Below are 7009 nucleotides of genomic sequence, written 5' to 3' on the forward strand. Positions count from 1 at the left end.
ATTCCATTTTTATTATTTTTTAAGAAATTTTAATGGACTTCAGAAACGCCTCTGGTAATTTCTATTTATAAAAGCTTTCAGTTGTCTTATGGCTAATGTATAGTGTTAGAGAGACGCCTAAAATGCAATATTAAGGAGTATATTGACGAACTAGACATTTGCAAGAACAAAACTTTGTGTAATACGTCCCCTACCATGAAAATATTCATAATTTAAGAACTGCACATCTTTCACTCGTCACATCGACTTAGAATTACTGACAGAGATTCAGGAAAAAAGGCGCCAATTTGAAATATTAAAGCATCGAAGATTTAATTTTGTTTCTAACAAGTTAAAGTCTGATAACAAAACAAGAAGTTCTGGGAAGAACTAATCACCTACTTTCCTTTCACCACATTACTTTTTGATCCGACACGGACAGCATAGAAAACACTTCGTCCAAAAATTTTGAATGCAATGTGACATTACGACTGAAATCTGGAATAGCTGATCCAGGCAGCGGCACGGTAAACATTATTTCGCGACAATGAATACACAAACAAAAAGTTGTTAGGGCAAAACAAATAAACACAGAGATCAAAGTAATATCATGCACCTCTTTCATTTATTAAATAAGGAAAATAACAAAAATTGCTTTGAAACCTCCTGTTATTACACGTACTTTCTTTAAAATGGATTATATACTTCTGGATGTACCCGCAATGATTTCTGGGTGTGTTGACTGAAGTTTGTCTTTTTTCTTTTCATTGCCTTCTTCAGGGGGATGTCGGAATAATGTCTTCATAGAGGCCACGAACATCATCTTTAAATTCCTAACTATTCATGTCCTTTCTTCCACTTCATTCGACCCTGTATTCTCTACGCCTGTAACACAGTAGTTCAATAGTCAAAGTTCAAAATTACGAGTACTTTAAGACTGGCGGTTTGCCCCAATCAGTTCATCTTGGCGCCAAGCCTCTTGAGACTCACGATAAGATTTACTTTGCAACGGAACCCTTGCGGTCATAGTTCGTATATAACATCCTCTCTGAAGAGAGGAAGGATTTATCCCTTATGAATATACTAACACCGCTCTTTTCCAACCTGCCTTTGTTTGTATCGGCGCAGTCGGAATGGTGTTATCCCTGCTACACCTGTTTCTACCTTAGGACAGTGTATGATGGCTACTGGAAGTTGTCCTCACAGGTCAAACTAAGGAAGATCGGTATAGGTACGGGAAACTAGCTGGGTCGGTTTGCATGAGTCTCAGGGTAGCGATGCCGAAGAAAGCGTTTTTCTGAGAGTTGGGCCAATTGACGTTTATTCACCTGCTAATTCACCACTGTTAAAATAATGTATTCTTAGCTTTACGTTACCGCGTTACTATCGGCAAGCTATGTCTCGGAGCGTGCAAAGGTCACGTCCGTTCAGTTCGGAATATTGTGAAAGTCTCCCCTTTTGTGGAATGGCTTGCACCCCCACGCCGGGGAATTCGAAAGATGGTGTTGACATATACATTTTCATCCCATCTTCCGTAGGAAGCTTGAACGAGGCAACCCAATCATACTGGCCCTCATTCACAGGCAANAGCTCAATGATATCTGTATTATTACAGGCGTGGCCTGGGGACTTATGGACTGTTGCAAGTAGCACTTTACTATTACCAGTAGGTATGCAAACTCCTGTAGCTAGTGATTTAACAAGTGGAGGCAATTCCATGTGTTTGTGGGGATCGCCTTTCTTACTGCAAAGACAGTTCTGCCTTTTCTTCGTGGAAAGCGGTCAGTCTGATAAAAGTGATAGTTTTGAATTCATGCAGCTGTTTACTGATCTTACAGTGCTGCTTCCAAACGCCATGTGCATTAAATTTTATGACTGAGTGACCTATGAAATCTAGCATACCTTTTATTTCATTAAGTTAAGCAACATTTTTGTAATGACCATTATTTTGTTTTTTCTTTTTCTGACACAGCTTCACTGAGCTCTGTCATGATCTGTTTCACTACAGTGGCGACTTGTAACATATCAATATTAGCTGAACTGGGAGCCTGTAAAGACAAACTTGTTTTCTGAATTTCCTGTTGGGGCAGACGCTGCGTTATGCTTTTCTCATCTGTCTGCGGTGCCTGCGGTTGCTGGTGTGTCTTGATGCAGTGCTGCTGTGTACGACTGCTCTGTTGAGATGAACTTAGGGCCCCCATACACACACAGTTTGGCCTAGAGTTCGGCCTGCAAAGTTGAAGACTGAAAGGCAAAATTGATGTGTGTGTGGTGCGGCCGGCCGGCCAATCGTTTGGACTGTTGGCCTGTGAGAAGCCCGTCAGTCCGTCAGTTCTGCCTGCAGGACCGTAGCACGTGACGTGTGTGACTCAACATTATAGGCTGGAAGAATGTAATTGTGGCATGAAGCCTGCCGGTGTATGGGGAAGGAAAGGGAGGGGGTAAACTGTGAAAGTTTTGCCTGTAAGGTCGATCGGAAGGCCAAACTGTGTGTATGGGGTGCCTAACTCTTCAAGGCTGCTGGGAATTCCTTCTGCTGGCATGTCTAATGAAATGTGATGGATTATTGCCTTGATAGGCTTTTCAGAATTTAGATAGAAGGTAAAATAGCACAGATTATTTTTCTCCAGGTAGGATTTCATGGCTGAACACTCTGTCAGTTCTTTTGTTATGATACAGGTTCCATTTTATGTATTTTGCTAGTCATACTCTCCTTTGACATGGTCTTTAAGTTACTTTGGTGTTGAATGAGGTTTGTGGTAGAACTCATCACTATTGGTGGTGGCCTACCTGGTTTCCTGGGAGCTTCCTGCTCCAGTAGTCTCCGTGTCCATGTCGGTAGTTCTGTAACGCAGGAATCCAGCAAATTCTAGTTCCTCGGCCGATTTCCTGCAATTCTCTACATTCTCCATAATTACTCTAGCTGTCCCCATGCTAAAAATCATGTTATGTTTTCGGGTCAGTCCGTTACTTGATCATTACCCATTTTCAACCTGTTTGTTAACAGTGAACACAGTTCACAATATCCTGTTGGTATGTGCCAGGCAAATTAGTTTCAATTGATTTATGTACGTCAACATATTTAAAATACTTACTTTCGTTCAGTATGTAAAAAAATATAGTTCGTCGTTGCTTTTACAGCTTTCTGTAGTAAGGTAAAGGTAAAAAGGTAAAAACGTAAAAGTATTCCTGTAACAGACCGTATAGGTCCATAGGTATGTGAGACGCCGGGTTCCCACATTTTTTGGACAGTCGGCTCACAGATGGCGGTGGCTGTCAGTCTTACACATCGACCGGCCTTTACCTCCAGGTATATTCCTGGTACTCATTTATTACAGGCTGGGTCGATCCCAGGGTCATATTAATTAGGGAGCTATACTTCTAGTTAAGTGATTTGTTTGTTTACAGTGACGCATTATTTTCTGTTTAGAACAACATGATACTACTAATAGTCGACACCATAGCTCAAGGGGTTAGTCGCTGGCTTCCCACCGCGGCGGCCCGGGTTCGATCCCGGGTCTGGTCAAGTGGGATTTGTGGTGGACAAAGTGGAGCTGGGCAGGTTTTCTCCGAGTACTTCGGTTTCCCCTGCCAATCTTCATTCCACCGATTGCTTCACAATCGTCCTCACCTATCATCTGGGGCTGGTACAATAGACCAGAAGTGGCCGCAGTACAAGGGACTTAGTCCCACCCCACTAGCAATAAAAAAAATAGTAGACATAATCAAGCGAAGCGTTTAACATTTGTTAAGTCCTGGGCCGGGTACATATAAAAAAAAACTCCGTGATTTTAGTCCGCCAGCGAACTATACCGACTGGGGGACCGCCGCTTGTCGGCGAAGTTAGTGCCAACTTCTGCGAATATCGGGTGTCACGTGGTCAGCGCAACGAACCTCTTTAGCTGTAGCCAGGAACGCTGACAACTAGACCACAGAGGCGGTCCGGGTATATATCACATGGACTCTTTTAAGACACCACTAATTATTTTCATTTATAGCTGTTTTATGTTATTTCCATTATTATTGCAGTAATAATTTGCGGTCAGTTATGAAATTATGACGGCATGAAGTGCACTAGTCATTTGATTAAATTAATTTTGCTGATATACCTTATATATTAAAATGTAATACTGAATTACCATCGCCGATGCATAAGCAGTGTTCATTTCATAGGAAACAATAAAACGATACCTCATATCATCATATCGACCTATAAAAACGACTATGAATTCATAGTGCATGGTAGAATGTGGCGCAGCACTAATGTGACAAGGCTGCATCGAACAGACACTTATATCGACATTGCAGAAAGTGTAACCATTTCTAAATGGCTTGCCTCTTTTAAATATTTTGTGTACAGATATTGCTACGTTGCCTTCAACATTTGTTCTTTCCCTGGAGATGGTCATGTTAGGACCGAAAACTGTCGGGGTATAATAGCAACTGATCAGTAAAGAGGAACTCAATTAGATGTAATTTGAGGGCAGTCTCACAATTTATTGTAAGACTCAGCATGTTCACTTCAGACATTTCACAAATTTCTTCCTTGTAACAGAACTTATTACCGCTAGAGGGATAATGCCAATACATCAAGACATACGCGAGGTTAGAAAAATTTACATTTAGAACATAATTAACGTTTTCCTGAATAGAATTCAACGCTCTATCCTACAATTCAAGACTGAATTGCTAGTCCACCAGTCACGCTTGTAGATCCATAATTAGAGCCAACTGTGATGCTCTTTCGATTGTAGCGTAGTAGTTCTTAATCATAAGAAGAGATATTTCTGTCCCCTTTGCACTTTGGATTTACTGATTCATCGACATTGCTATTCATATCCAGTGAAACGGATGTGCTTTGGATCGAATGTGATGTGATGTACGCAAAGATTTTACGTAATTCTGGGGTCAAAGCGAAGGAACATGAGTATTACCATCTTACCGTATACTGTTACCGAACCCGCATACGTTCTAACATCCAAGTATTTTGGCCCCATTGGCGCTAGACCTCAAATTTCTCAAATAACAGACGGCACGAGCCCTTGACATTCATGCGACGAGGGCAAGGAATGGGGTCACTTAAAGCAAACGCGTGCCTTGATAAGGCCGGGTCAGCTGGGTCACCCTGTTGCGCATCTATTGGGCGAATCAAACCGGACAAATCCTGATTATTCATTGTATCTACGTAGCATGCTCTCAAATTGTGATCTGACACCAAAAGAAAGGTACAAATCAGGTTACGTTCAATGTGGCAAGAGCTACTGGAATCCTCGTCGTACAATCAAGGACAGGACAGGGTCAAAATTTTGTAACACTCTCTTTTGTCAGCAGGACAGGGCATCAAAGTATGTAATGTTTCGGTGACACTTTCTGGCTGTCACATTTGTAGAGCTGATTACAGGAAGAGTGCCGAAAATCTCGCATTTAGTGTCTTATAATATCGATATCGGAACTACAGGGAGGTTCTTATCTTCGTTGACTGGTGACTGGTTCACGGCTCTGAGCTTCACGACGACCGGTGCACCGAATTTTGCCGATGAATTAATCCGCCTGTTGGCCGATAACTTTCGGGATGAAGTAGTTACAGTTCACAGATCACAGGTAATGTTGAAAATGCTGTCCATCTACAAACAGGCATTCCTCGCACTAGCAGCAGTGGTTCCTGGTTACCCTATGAAGCTGCTCCGCAGGAAAATAAGCATTTTCCCTACGAACTTTTCCTTCTAGGTCTTCTTCCTTTTGAGGCTGCTGTTGTAAACTTTGTCCTTCAAACAACCCCGGAAGAATAAATCGCAAGGATTAAGATCGGGTGATTGTGCTGGCCAAATAGGGATTCTGATAATTCCGTTCCTGAAGTCACCAGACAAAGCCTGCAAGACATACATGCAGTGTGGGAAGTAGCTGAGTCTTGCTGAAACCTGCCTCGGAGTCTTTCTTCTTCTCTTACCTCTGGAGAGGATTGCCCGAGGAGTGAGGAGTCCAGGAGGGTTCAGCACTTGAGAGTACAAGGACGAGAATGGAGCGTGTCCTTAGTGAATTGTGAAGATTAGTTGAATACAGATTAGAACAGAGGAGTACAGAGTGATTTGAAGTGCTAGTTTCTTTTTGTGAGATCCGTTGCTAAGAGCCGGCTAGTGGAAACTGAGAATCCTAGTGCGTGTGCAACTGTGAACTGAAAATTGTGTAAATCAGCGATAGCGCTGTATTGCCTGTACTTAAGAGTGTATGTAGAGGACCATGTTAATAAATCCAATCATCCGAACTAGAACCCGTTTTTTCGTAACGCGTACCACCAAGCGCGTGGCAGTATCTTTTGCAATTAATTGTTTCGTTAAAACACACAGGTAAGAAGTCCTCCTTGCTTAGTGCTGAATAGTTACAGCCTCAAGTGCAACGCCATATTTTATAAAATGTATTAACTCTAGAAGTTTGAAAGTCCATTACTGAACGTTTCGGTCAATGTGGTTATCATCAGGTGTTAAATTTTTTGGAGAAGGAAACTGCTGTATTCTGTTGTTGCTTATGTTGTTAAACATACAGGTCCTCTCTATGTGCGTACACGTATGTGTTTGAGTTGGTGGGTTGTGTTTTCTCCTCTTGTGTGTTGTACTGCAAAACGCAACAAGACCTACAATTGGCTCGCTTTGCAGCGGAATATAACGTGACTTCTCTTTGTTTGAATTTGTTTTGAACGAGCTCATTTATACATTTGATGTTACTTTCAATAATAATTCACGTAATACAGTGCGTACAATCAAGTGCGAGCCGCGGCTGCAATTTGCCGTGAGTCATACCACCGCAGAACGGATGCAACTCCTCCCCGCGACTGCAGTGCCGTTCCCCGATAGCGTGAGTGTAGTGGTGTCGCTGAGTCTCCGTCCATCAGTTGCTCTACATGCACACATTTATAAGAATACAGTAAAAAGATAACTTACCGTGGTTTATAACAGGTGCTGAAAGTGACCTCCTTCTGCTTGCAAACATGCCGCGCATCTCACAAATAAATTACGCGACACTCTCTGCAGTTCGT

At 42.2% G+C, this 7009-nt stretch overlaps 1 long non-coding RNA gene across 1 annotated transcript; it reads right to left on the reverse strand.

The window, feature by feature from the left end:
- Positions 1–614: 614 nt before the first annotated feature.
- On the reverse strand, positions 615–3252 carry LOC117282459. Its single transcript, XR_004513194.1, has 3 exons — positions 3075–3252; positions 2770–2972; positions 615–864 (listed from the first exon to the last, which is right to left on the reverse strand). It is a non-coding gene; the product is annotated as an uncharacterized LOC117282459 (long non-coding RNA).
- Positions 3253–7009: the final 3757 nt, after the last annotated feature.

This window comes from Cryptotermes secundus, unplaced genomic scaffold, assembly GCF_002891405.2.
Source record: "Cryptotermes secundus unplaced genomic scaffold, Csec_1.0 scaffold1523, whole genome shotgun sequence".
Lineage (NCBI taxonomy): Eukaryota > Metazoa > Arthropoda > Insecta > Blattodea > Kalotermitidae > Cryptotermes > Cryptotermes secundus.